General features: G+C 35.5%; 1 protein-coding gene across 5 annotated transcripts in view; it reads left to right on the top strand.

The window, feature by feature from the left end:
• Positions 1-13493, top strand: part of SLC25A21 (solute carrier family 25 member 21) — a 231216-nt gene that overhangs the window by 87631 nt on the left and 130092 nt on the right. The gene's annotated exons all lie outside the window — the stretch shown is intronic.

Raw genomic sequence — 13493 nt, forward strand, 5'->3', positions numbered from 1 at the left:
TTTTCAAATATTAGTTTTAAACCTTCTGCAAAAGAAAGGATCTATTTATGTAATAAAATACAGAAGCCATTGGCCTTGAATGTTTCGTCTTCTTTAGTGGAACTTGGCTTTATATATTTAACATCACATATAGCTTAAAATTCTAATTGAAAACAAGAAATAAGAAAAGAAAAACATTTTCTTCACACAGTTATAAATGGCTTTGGTATCTTTCTAGTCTCCAGAAACCATTAACTTCATTATTTTATACTAGATTGATTTCCCTAATTGAAAAAAGATTTACAGAGGGGTGTGAACTAGATAACCTTTTTGCCTTACTTAACTGAGTAATAAACAAAATTTAAAAATAAGTCTGATATGAAAAAGAATATGTCATTTTGTCCACATCCTGAAACTGTTGGGAAATCGGCTGGTATCAACAAAGGAAACTTGTGTTATCCATGTAAAAATTGCTCTGGAAGAACTCTTCAGAAATATGCTAATTTATCTACATGTATTTTTATTTGATGCCATCAAAAATAGGTTCATGCTAGCAAAATTAATTGGCTCCATCAGTTAAAAAACTAATTTAAAATCGGTTTACAGCCTTCAGTACACAGTTTTTATATGTCAGGACCTTTCATTTTTATTGGAAAAAGAGGTCTTGCAACTTGTTGTGGAATATTTGACTACTGTCTGGCAGTACTGAAATGGTCTTTGCAGAGAGCCTTTCTATGGTTTTTTGCTATTGGTACCATAGAAAAAAAGTTGTGGTTACTGTATCCACTTAATGGCATGGCTGATATGAGGAGAAATTGTCAGTGCACTTCCATTGGAGTTTTGTTTGTTTACTTTTAAACACTGATCTAGCATTTACTGCTGAAGAAATTATTTCACTCACAGCTTTGCATTCCTCCCATGCTGGCACCATCATGCCTGGAACAAGAAGGAGGATTTGTGTGAATTCACTCCAGACTTACATCAGAGGAGCCCATTAAAATTACTCTGGCCAGAAAACCAGAAGGACTAAACTAGAGCATGGAACTAAAGGTATCACAGTGGCTCAAAGGTTTATAATAACATTGTTTATTATTTCTATTATGATAGCTTTTAGAGCTGCTGTGGCAAGTTGGTGTTAGCCAAGCATTGTAGGCTCTTATGCTATTAGTTGATCCTAACCAAAAGGGAATTAACTTATTTCTGCCAGCTAAAAGCAAGATCTGCTTCTCAGACCAGTCCTCAAAATGCTGTTTGCAGCTTGATAAGAAGCAAATGTAATTCCTGAAGTTCCCGTACTACACTAAATTCAAGTAATACTGGAGGGCTTGGATTTGTTCTAGCTCTAGAATCTCCGTATGTCAAATTTACCTCATTTCACTCTGAATACTAGACTTATTTAAAAAGATAAAGAAAAAAAAACCCATCTTAAGCAAAAGATGGGTGGTTACATTTTCAACTTTAAAATTATAATCCAAGTTGCAAAACAGAGAATAATATACAATGTGTTTCTACTTGCCAGTGTCTGTCTAGCTTCTGCTTATGATTTTTCTGAAGTGTCTTTACTGAAGGAGCCAGAGATTTTTGATTGAGTGGTGTTCTGTCTTTTAGTATTGTCATTTAAAACTGAACTTGCTTTTTTAATTTAAATTGCACTTGCCAACAACAGCATGAACTACTCAATAGCACTTCACCCCTTGAATGTGATTTCAAAATTGATTTTCAAAAGTAATAGCTTTTCTCTTCCAAATTAGGATTGTTTCATTCCAGTGAACTGTCTAATCTGAGTTCATACATTCTCTCTTTTCCCACTCATTTCTCCATTGAAGATGGAGACTGTTCTTCAATTATTTTCCTTCCTTGTTATATTCTCTTTATGATTCTTTGATGAGAAAGGAAATTCAAGTATCCATAGCTCAAAGCCTGACTGTGACTTTGTCTTTTTTGGTCAGGTTTTTGTCTACTCTACAGTGGTGGCAATTTAATCTCTTTTCTAATGATCCAGGCAAATTTCCAAGAAAGGCAAATATTCTTCTGCTACCCCACCAACTTGTGGTTTGAGGACAGACAAACTTGGAATGAATATTCTTTCTACCATTATGTGATCCCTACCATGTTTTATTCATCTGGGGAACGAAGAGGACATTTACATTCCATTTAATATGTGCAAGTGTAAAGGACTAGTGGTAATCTTGCCATAGTATTTAATGTTTCTATTTTTGGTGTTTAACACAACCTAACCTTGAACATTAACAGTGTAGCTGTAGCTCCAACACTAACATAAGCATGCCAAGCATTTATATCAGGCTAGATTAGTCACCACTGTTGAAGCTAAATGAAACTTTTATTCTCTAACTAGTCCATTTGAAAAGCTAATGAGAATTCAGAGGTTCAAGAAAATGGGAAAAGTGACTAACATGTTGATTTTCAAAATTTATAGAAAATAAGTGGACCTTCTTAAAAATCTCTATTCTCTCATTTTGTTGTGGTTTATTCATTCTAGAAGGATGTACTGTGGCACTGTGGTATGTTCTTAGATACAGGAGTATTATGGCATGCGTGGAACCCATAGCAGATGGATGTTGGGAACGTAAGACAGGAAGGGAACATATGAGCAGCACTGGGAAAAATGAGAGGAGGAGGGCTCCAAAGAAGGCTCCAAAGATAAGGAGAGGCAAGAAGAAAGGTGACACCTGATGTCAACAAGGACAGGAGGGGACAATGACAGGATTTGTTTGAAGGAGAGTGGTATAATGTCTTCAGTTTCACAAACTCTGGTGAGAAGGAAAGGTTTAAGGAGGAAGTGGAGCAGAACAAGTAATTTGCTGGCACTGAGTTCACAGGCATTGGAACAAAAAATGCAGGAGTGCATTTGATTAGCAGATCTTGAGTAAATAACTAATATAAGGCTTAATTAACTGTTGCGTTAGGGTGTTCTATCCTGCCATTCTCTATAATTGCGTATTAATATTTATTTTCACCGCTTTAGTGAAAACATCAGATTTAAACTGTTATGTGTTTAAGGTTTAATGAATAAGATGTAGAGCATGGTATCATGATAGAGTGCTAATTACTGTGTCAGCAATCTAACATTTTATTTGTCTTGCATTCTGTAATAGTGCACATGCATGTTATGTGATGCCATCCACTAAAATAGCCTCGGTTTCAGAGGGAGAAAAGTTTCTCTATTAGCAAATGTAATGGCATCAGGTCTCTCTGCTGGTGTTGTATGGAAAAGACAACATCCCTGAAAGCTTTACATTCTCACATTGTTGGAGCTTCTAAGTTTTGTCAGGTGCTGGTGACTTGGACCTAACACTGAGTTGTAACTCAGGAGACAAAACAGTTGGAAAACTTGGAGAAAGGCACTAAGGGTCAGCGAAATTTACTGTGGGCAGCTGCTGCTTCAAAGCAACTTGCTATGCAGAAGCCTATTAAGTAGTAGTAGGTTACTTTCCTGCTGTTTCCCCAGCATGATGAATGACATTCTGAAAAGTGAAAGGACTTCCTGTGCCACAGAGGTTTTCCCTGTGACTTCTTACTCAGACCCAGTTGCTTTCAAGACACTGAATGTACTTCCATGTAAATGTTGTTTTGGATCTCTGTACCTGAAGTGCACATGATGCTAGGAGTTTATTTTCATCTGTTAACAGGTACTTTAATGCCATTGTTTACAGATTGTTCTATTTATTTTATAAACCATCCTTTACAACTCAAAACAGCAATACATTTTTACTAGGAAATATGTTCAAGCTGCAGAGTTCAGTATGGGAAATTTTTTCCCCAAAGTTTTGGTGTGATTCAACTTGGAAACTTAACTTCTTAATGTAATGAGGCAACAGTTCTGAATTTCACAGTGTGCATGTGTAAAAGTCTGTGTTTGCACACATTCTTTTATGTAATTCTGTCTTATTAAATCAGAGTGCACTTGAATGTAGGGTAGGGTCAAGTCCTTGCTTTGTAATAACAGTGGATTTTAGTAAGATAAGAACTTCTAAAAAGCATATGAAACCAGCAAAAATCTATATGAAATCAGCTAAGATAATACATGTTATGAGCCAAACTACTTGATGACCCTACTTAAGATGATTATCTTCCCTTCCATACTTAAGTGGGAAGTGTAAATATTGATGCATCATTAGAAACATTGTAATGGTGTAGGTTTGGGATCTTTAATTTCCACTGTATCACAGGAAACAAAGCATATAGCTAAAAGACAAAAACTATCTCAATTGAACTTTAATCATTAAATCCAAATATGTTTGAAGATATGTGTAATATATATGAATATGTATTACAGTGTAATACACCCTTTTACATGCTAAATGCTTCAAGATACAAACTGTGGCCAAGTCTTCTGCAGAAGATTTTGCTGGAATCATTTAGGAATGTGAAGAAAGAAGGCTCATGTATTCCTGATGTGTGTCTCTCTTGTTGCCTTTTGTCACTCCCCTTTATAACTTTTTCAATCTTTTGCCAATCATAACCAGATCTAGGAGAGGGTTGGAAGCCTCAGAACTGTTTTCAGCTTCAATAAAAAATTATGTGAGAAAAGATGAGATAAGAATGCATCCACTGTCTCAGAGCAAATGTCCAGTGAGCTCCCTCTGACAACAACCATGAGTAAATGGTTAGGAATGCTTCTTCTAGTATCTTTTCCTTGCTTCTGGTCATCACAAAATGGACTTCTGCATCCCATTTTTGTCAATCAATTTACTCTTATTTACTTGCTGACTAGTGATGTTTGAGGCAGTAGTCTTTTGAGATGTAATTTCCCTCTCTGAAATCCACACTGACTCTTTCTTTTTTAGAATTAGTGGCACATGGGCAAATATGATATGGTTTACTATTCGTTTCTAGGGTTGTGCCAGGTACAGAAGTTAGACTTTTGGGTGGCTTTCCTCCCAGTTCTGCATATCTGCCCTCTAGTCCCTGTATAGGAACTGCTGTTTCTCAGTATCATTCCTTCAGCTTCTCCAGGTATTTTTCCAGTTGGAAAAAACAAAATTGGCAGGAAGAAAAATTGCCTTTTGTGTCCCCCTTTCCTCCTCGTGTTAGTGAATCTCTTTGGAGAGCCACACTGGTGAGAGCAGAAACTGCTAAACCTGAAATCCCAGGGTCACAAAACATCCTTTTATGTTCAGCACTACTTTGTTGTTTCCTTTTTAAGTTTTTCCTGGGTTTCTTGCTGTTTCTTTAATTGGTGGGCAAACTCACACAATCAAACATCTCTGCCCACATTTATTTTTATGTGCCAATCTCTAGGGTGAAGAATGATTTTATTTCACCTGCCTCATTACTTAAAAGAACTTAATGATTCCATTTACATTTACTGGGAGTAAATAGTGACTGTTATAAGAATCCCCTGCATTAGCATTTATGCCAACCCATAAAAGTAAATAGAACTGAGGTTTAGACCAAAATGTATTTTGTGTTCAGTTATTCTGCTTTGAGGTAGTTTTACTTGTGTTTACTTGTGGTTCTCCACTGTACCAAATTGAAAAACTGCATGGCACTGCACCTGTGTATCCTCCAATGCTCTTTCTTGAAAATTAGCCAAGTCAGTTAATCAATTTATAGAGTGTCATATCCTACTATATACGTATACCCTACTAGTACTTGGTCAGCCACAGCTGACCAGCAAGTAACTTATTGGATTTCAGAGGGAGTCAAAAGAAGTGTGTACAAATAATGTAATATAGCTGGATTTTAAGAGGCTTTCAAGGAGGGTCCTCATCAAAAGCTGCTGAATAAACTGGCAGAAAATAAGGAAAAAATATTTGTATTGGATAAGCAGCTGAAGAAAATGAAACATAAAATAAGAGTACATGGTCACTTTTCACAGTAAATGGAGGTCACCTGTTAGTCTTCTCAAAAGAAGGGAGGAATAATGAAGTGACCATTTGTCAGTGATACTGTTATAGAAAAAAATTAAAACAAGGAACAAATACAGAGAACAGGAAAAAGAGATTAGAGAGTCCATTTCATGGCTTTGTGAAAGAATGTTAGATAAAGTCAGTGTAGGTTACTGTCAGTTATTAGGCAGAGAAGGTGAGGTATCCCATATGAAAAGACAGATTTTTGAGATATCTCATCACTCAGTAGTAAGATCTTGGATTTATAATACTTCTAAAGAGAAGTAAAAATATTTGTACTATATTCCTTTAGCAAAAGATGCAAATAGAAATAGTAGTCCTGCAAAAACATTAGCTTAGTATCAATCAAAAGAAAACCAATTCAATGTTAGTAATTACTTGCAAGGGAACATAGAACAAAATAGAAAAATTTATGTTTCTTTGTACAGCTGTTGTATTACTGTGTTTTGAAGACCATATGAGGTTACAGTCCCCCTCTGCCCCTATAAAGACATGTTAGAACTTGGCAGCATTCTGGGCATGGTGGCAAGGCTCACCATGAAGGGGTGAATATCTCACCATGAGGTATTCATGGATGGGGACATATAAACAAGTCAGACTTTTGGTTTTGTAAAGAAATCCTGAGGAATATTAAATACAGAACGAACCACCTCTGGTGTGGGGAATTCCTCAGCTGTAAATTAGCGAAATCTGTTGTGGTGGGGAAGGGTAGCACTCTGGTCACTGTTATTAACCTCTCTGCTGTCAGGTACTGGGCTAGATGGAGTTTTACTCTGGCCCACTACAGCCATTCCTATGATCATATGGTTTAACTACCTTAATTAGCCTACACTGTGGTCAGTAGAAAAGAGTGGCAAACGTTGTCCTCAGCCTTATTTCATGCACAGATCCTCAGCAAGTTCACATGCTTTTAATGTAGTATTTGCAGTTGGAGACTAAGCCTGTATATAACTGAAAGTACAGTGTGTCAGTGCTTTGAAATTCTTGCAGTCATTCTTTAAAACATCCCCTGAAACTCAAGAGGTCAAACAGTGCTTAAATTGGGTGGATATCCAGATAATTTATGACATGGAAAGGTCAGGGGCCTAAACAATGTTTCTTTTTCTGGTGACATGATAATACAGCCATTTACATATCATTTCTGCAAAACACAGATGTATTTCCTGTGTAAAAGGGCTTTTAAGAGAAATATTCCTTTTCGCCCACCACCTTTATTTCTTTTCCTGCTTTTTTATAAGAGCAGGAATAGCAATTGTTCATGATTTTTTGTATTCGTCTTCCATGCTCAGGAGACAAGAGAAGCAGAATTCTGGCCAAATGTATAGATTCGCAACACTGGTAAATGTAGTTGATAAAATGTAATCTTTAAAGAATACTGGTTGTGTGGCCACATGTGCTGAATCATTTTTAGATCTAACACCTAAACTCCATTCTAATGCTGGCTTCATGCCAGCATTGATGGTTCATGGAAGCATCCACAGGACTACTTATGCATTCCCAGATGTGGTTTGTGTGCCTTCCTATTCATAGAGGCTTGCTGCCTTCCAAATTAGTAGAAAATCTGCAACACATATGCTTCCAGAAACTGTCTCAAAATATGATGATTTAATACAACATTCCTTTCTGATTAGGAAAACTACTTCCAATGAACTATCTGCTTAAAGATTTTTATCAGACATTCAAACTACTGATTCTGCTTTTAAATGATGCTTTCCTTGGCTGTATATTATCTCATTCTGACATCTCATACAAGGAGATTAGTTTTCAGCTTGTAGAACACTGATTTAAAAGCATTCCCCCTTTTATATTAAGCAGAGAGAACAGCTCATAAATTAGCACTTACTTTGTACTGTTATCAGTGTTCTCAGTGCCTCGAAGCGTTTGAGCTGCCTCGATGCACATTAACCACAATAATTGTCAGTCAGGCACACAGACATAAAGGATATCTGATGATCAGTATTTCTTACAGTGTGACTACACAGAAGGTATTACGGTCCCAACACACGAAACAAAAGTGTGAGATAATGAAGGTAGAAACATAAGACAAAAGAATTGATTCAATGAACTTCAATTTGACAGTATAGATAGTGATTTTTTTCGGTGGTGATCCCAGGGTTCTGGGCCTTCAGAGGTAAGGTTTTTCTCCTTATTCTCTTCTCATTTGAAAATATCCTCTGTTTTACCATTTTCTATCCAGAGAAGCTAATCTCCAACAGTGTAAAACCCAGACCTTTTTCTCCCTTGATTCACAGCAAATGTTAGGTGTAAAATTGGCTTTATAGGTAAAGCTCTTGATTTGTTTTTATTACCACGTTCCACAAAACATTCAGAGTAGTTTTCAAATACAGGCTCCCAGAGATCACATTATAATAATTTGGTTTGAAGATTACTGGTTGAAGGAGCTACTGAGATGGAAAATGAAAAAAAAAAAAGAGTTTTTGAAATTAAATATGAGATCCATCCATGAAATTAAAACCTTTGATTGAATTTCAAAAATCTTTAGTTATGGAATCCTTATTTTTTCTTCCCTAGTGAAGGAGAGGGGGGAGGATCTTTCCACAGACATTTTGAGGTTTTACTAGTTAGGTTCTTCTTCAAGTTTCCCATTCATTGCTGTTCACAACTCTCTTCCCAAACTCACTGAGATTTTCACACATAGAAGATTTCTGAGAAATTGCTGCTGCAATATAATGCCTAATTACCAACAAATATACAGGCATTTCAGCCACACCAGGGAGAGAATTTAAGATGATTCACCCTTGGATTAACACCAGCCCCTTCAATACGATGAGTTTCAGTCACTTATATTAATTTCTTCGCCAGTTTTGTAGAAATGCTAGAAGCTAGCCCAGCATGTGAGTAATATGATACACAACTCTTCTAATATAAATGATAGCTTAGCTGTAAAGTTGGTGAACAAATTATTTGCTAGTGTAACCTAATACTCTGGTCCAATTTGATGTTGCTAGAAGCTGAAAGGAGACACAAATGCAAGATGTAAATTTCTGTTTAATGCAGTGTTTGATAGCCACAGATGGCTACACTTGTAGGCCAAGACAAGTAAAAAATGATAACTTTATGGACTGGAGTTATTTTGCAAGGTTTTCACTGCCTAGGAAAAAAAATGTAGGTCACAGCAAAAAAATGAAGTGGGAAGCATGGAAGAGATGCACAAATGATTTGAATCAAATACAAAATTTAGCTGATTTCAGATCTAATGCTTTATGGAATCTAAGTCTGTTCTAATGAAGGTTGTCACCATATACATTCTGACTTCCCTGCAATATTCTCTTTATAGCCAAACATCTCAATTCATCAAATGATGTAACACCTATTTTTTTTTAAAGTAACTCTGTAACTACAGGACTTGACTTTATTTGTTAATTCCCAGCATCCTCAGAAGATAATTCATTTTTGCTCCTTGAATGAAATTATCTGAGTTACCAGTGGTGATTTCCCTGTTACTGGTCTTTTTGGAATGGCTGGATTCAAAAAAGCCAAAAAAGTCTCTTCAGCATTTGCCACCTTACTTTCTAGATTTGGAAGCTCTTTGGGTTTTTCAAGTTCCCTGGAGTAAAATGAGAGCAGGAAACTCTACTATCCTTCCTGCTTGTAGTGAGATCCTCAGGGGACTCTAAGACTGGAGCTCTGTGAATTACATCCTTGGACACGTATGGAAGGAGTCCTTAGGCTGCCTTCATTCATTCATTAGTGATTAAAGGGATAAATGTTTTAATGTAAAGGTGCTAGGAATTAAAGAGATGACCAAATACTTGAATCTGTAAGTGAACAAAGAAATATTGGCTCCTTTCCAAACCTTCTGAATCAGCCTGCAGGGGTTCATTTTGTGAACTGAGCCCTGCAGGATTCACACAGCTGTAGAGAGAAACCTAACACCTAGTCCAAATGAGACAATTCCAGGATCCAGAAAAAAATTCCTAAACCTCACAAGACATAAAACTTGCTTTGTGAGAGTCTTGTTTTCACTTTCTAATTTTTATGCAATTTATCCATTTATTGTCTATGTCCATTTATTGCCTGTGTCCTTACTAACCTTAAGTAACTATTCTTTACTTCAGGATAAATCATAAAACCTACATTGAGGTTTTCTTCGGGCAAACTATTGTTGAAATCTCTAGAAGGCAGAACTTTGCTCCAGTAAAATCTGAATGAGGGTCTTATGTTATGACCTTGAATGACTTTTATTGACTTTTTAATAAAGTACTTAAATAAAATCAATAGAGCTCTGAACTAAGTAACCATTCATTTTTTCAGAATTCTGCTTTCTTCATAATAAAGGACTTTTAGGTTGCAAAGTAAAGACTAAAGAAATTGTAGATGGCTAAAGTGTGGCAGAGTGGATTATTGAATTAGTGATGTAGGGGAAAACATAAATAGAATCTAGCTAGATTACAGAAAATCAGTCATACTTAATTGATGCACTTGGAGGATTAATTTTTTTATGTTGTATATGCAAAGAGGAAGTTGAGAAGTACAGTTTTTGCTTCTGGAAGACAGATGTATGTACCGAAATATATAGTTTCTCAGGAATATTGTGAAGTCTTTAATCATTAATTCTTGTGCTTCCCTGTATTTATGGAGTAGACAGATAGAATTCAAGAGGATAGTTCTGAAAATAGTTCATCTGCATATATGTGCTGTTTGAAGTGGAAGTGTAAATGAAATACATCCTTTTTTGCTTTGAAATCCCATTGCCTGTTTTACCTTGACATTTGTTTGCCTTATTAGTAACTAAATAAAGGATAGCATGTTGCTACTGTGGTGTGTTATAGCTCCCTCTAAGATCCTAAGTATAAACTGAGTATCAATTAAAGGAGTAAAAATTAGGAAAGCACTATTTTGACATAGTTCTCTGAAAACAACTACTGCATGTCTTGCCTTGCTTAGCTCTATTTCTTTTTTTAAAGCATGTATCCTAGTGACACAGGATCCACAAGCACTTAGAAAATTTCTAAGGGCTAACAATCATTATGTTAAGAAGTGTTTTATTTTCAGTCTTAATTTATCTAAGTCTGGTTTCCATTCTTTTGTCTTCTTATAGCTCTATCCACCATGAAAATGAGTCCTCTATTATCTAACACATCATCCCATACATACATGTGAAACAGAGCAAAGTTCCAACATCACATTAGAAACTATGTGTAGTGCTATAAGTATTTTAACTCACTTTCTCATACTGTTAGTAAAAACCTTTTTGCTTACTTTACTTTAATTTAGAACATCTCATAGGTGGACATTGTTGCTAACAATTTTTCAACAAATTTCATGCAACTAAATCTCTGTATGTGTCACTGTGTTCTAGCAAAATAAATGAGACACATACTGTGCAGTTTCACCAGACCTGGAGCAGACATGGAAAAGATATAAATGTGTCAGTATTATGGGAGGGAAAATACATAAATGCACATGGTGACTCTCTTAAGTCTTGGGCTCAGTGTGATACTAATTCATTTTGGTGACATTTGGAAAACTTCTCCCAACATTAATAATAAGTTTATAGTGGGGGGTAATTCTGACAGACGCAGTGTTGAAATAAAAACTTGAAAGAATGTCCATCAGATTTTACAGGTGCATAGAACATGTATTTGCAGTTGATTGATGATCTTTTTGTTAAAGGTTGACATAATGCTGAATGGAATGTTTTGTTTATATATGGTGGTCTAGTTTATTGACCAGTACCAAAATGTATGACCAATTTGGGACTTCATACAGTGTCTCTTTTTCTTCTTATTTTTTTCTTTTCCCTGGAAGAAATTTCTGTATTTGTCTTCTCATATGATTATGAGGATATGGATGCCCTTTGATTATTTTATAAATATTCTTTTCTTGAAATAATTGTTCCTTTAAATGTTATTAACTTGAACTGAAAATTTCAATGGACAAACCAGAATTTTAAGCAATATTTAGGAAAAGGATTCTGGAATCAACCTTCTGCCCAAATGTTATAGAAATTAGATTTTTTCTGAAAACTACAGTAATGGTTGGCATGTAATTTGAATAGATCTGTCTTCTGTTTGACTATTTCTTTTTAAAATCACTTAAAGAAAGAAATCTGAAAAAAATAGATCTGAAGATGTGTGTCCCCAATGGTTGTAAATGGAAGAACTGAGAAAATGGTGCCAGTATTTAATGAAGTTGATTTGTTTCTTCTGTATGATCAAATCAGTGGAAGAAGGGTTGTCTTTAACCTCACTTCCCCTTCAAAATCTTAAGACTAAAACGAACTCTGAACTGCAGCAGCTAATTATCTAAATACTGCATTGATTTTGAAATTATGAAGTGTTGTACACTCAAAGCTGTTCTTTATATTTATGTAGAACTTCAACTTTCATCTTAACTACAACATGTATGTTGCTCTTACTTGTAATAAGTGTGAAATGAGAACCTTTTCGGTTCTTCATTCAGTTTTGTTTGCTAAAGTTGGAATCTCTAGATACCTTTCAGTCAAAACTGACATTGACTCTGAAAGTTGGGTGTTTAAAAGTTTAAACGAAACTGATTAAAGGATCCTTATACCAACTTTGTCCTTAAAGTTTTAGCTATGATTTTTTCTTCCTTGAGTCTGCACATTTGTATTTGTTTTTATTCAGGAAATTAAAAGTATATCAGTATATTGGAAATGTCATGCAGTTTTTTGGTGTGCTTTCATGTTCCTTGTCTCAAAATATGATGATCTGTATCATTGTAAACTCAGTGTACTTCTCCTGACAGAGAATTGACTAGGACAAAAGGGAAGATGTTTGCTAAAAACATTCCCCTTCATTAGCTGTGCCAACAAAACATAGAATCAAAAACGGTTCTTCCTGCCCTGGATCATCGAAAAGTAGGGAATGAGATATAGTTAGGGAAATTACCTGGTTATAATGCAACCAAGTCTGAAAAAAATCTAACAAAAAATGTTAAAAAATAAGTAACTAAAAGACCTGCATGTATCTAGGTTTCAGATAAAACAGTATGTCAGTTAATCTAAAACCAATGACAAGTTGGACTCGATGAACCTTGTGGGTCCCTTCCAGTTCAGCATATTCTATGATAGGCTCAAGTTCTCTTATTCTTGATAAATGCAGAATATTTTATAGATTTCTTGTTTTTCACCACACCTTAAGAAAAACAAAGTTAGGGAGGTTAATAGCACCTAAGTGGATCAAGTAATCTTGGCTCATGGGCCTTCTCAGAGAAATAAGGGTGTGTAGTCTTTTCATGATCTGACAGTTTGTCTTGTGAACAGACCAGATTTCCCTCTGATGTTCATTGTATAGACTCCTATATTTAAACAGTTAATATTGTAATTCTTAGATTTTCCACAGACACAGGACTTAATCTATTTAAGAGTTGTTCTCATAACCAGAACCTATGAGGAAGAATTTAGCTAAATTATGTCTCCTTTATATACCTGACTTTACTTTATTTCTGAAGGAAATTGATTTAGAATCTTTTCCAGTTATGTTCCAGTAATGTTCATGTTCCTACAATAAGGTGAAAGAAAGCCTTTTAACCAGGTGATATTTTCCCTCTGCCTTCTGCATCCAAATCCATACAGGTGTGATCCTGATGCACTGTCTACAGCCTCTCAGTATTCTTTAGGGTGCTGTAAGTTTTGTTTTCTTTCTCACTGGGGTA

The sequence above is a fragment of the Melospiza melodia genome, chromosome 6, assembly GCF_035770615.1.
Source record: "Melospiza melodia melodia isolate bMelMel2 chromosome 6, bMelMel2.pri, whole genome shotgun sequence".
In the NCBI taxonomy this organism is placed as follows: domain Eukaryota; kingdom Metazoa; phylum Chordata; class Aves; order Passeriformes; family Passerellidae; genus Melospiza; species Melospiza melodia.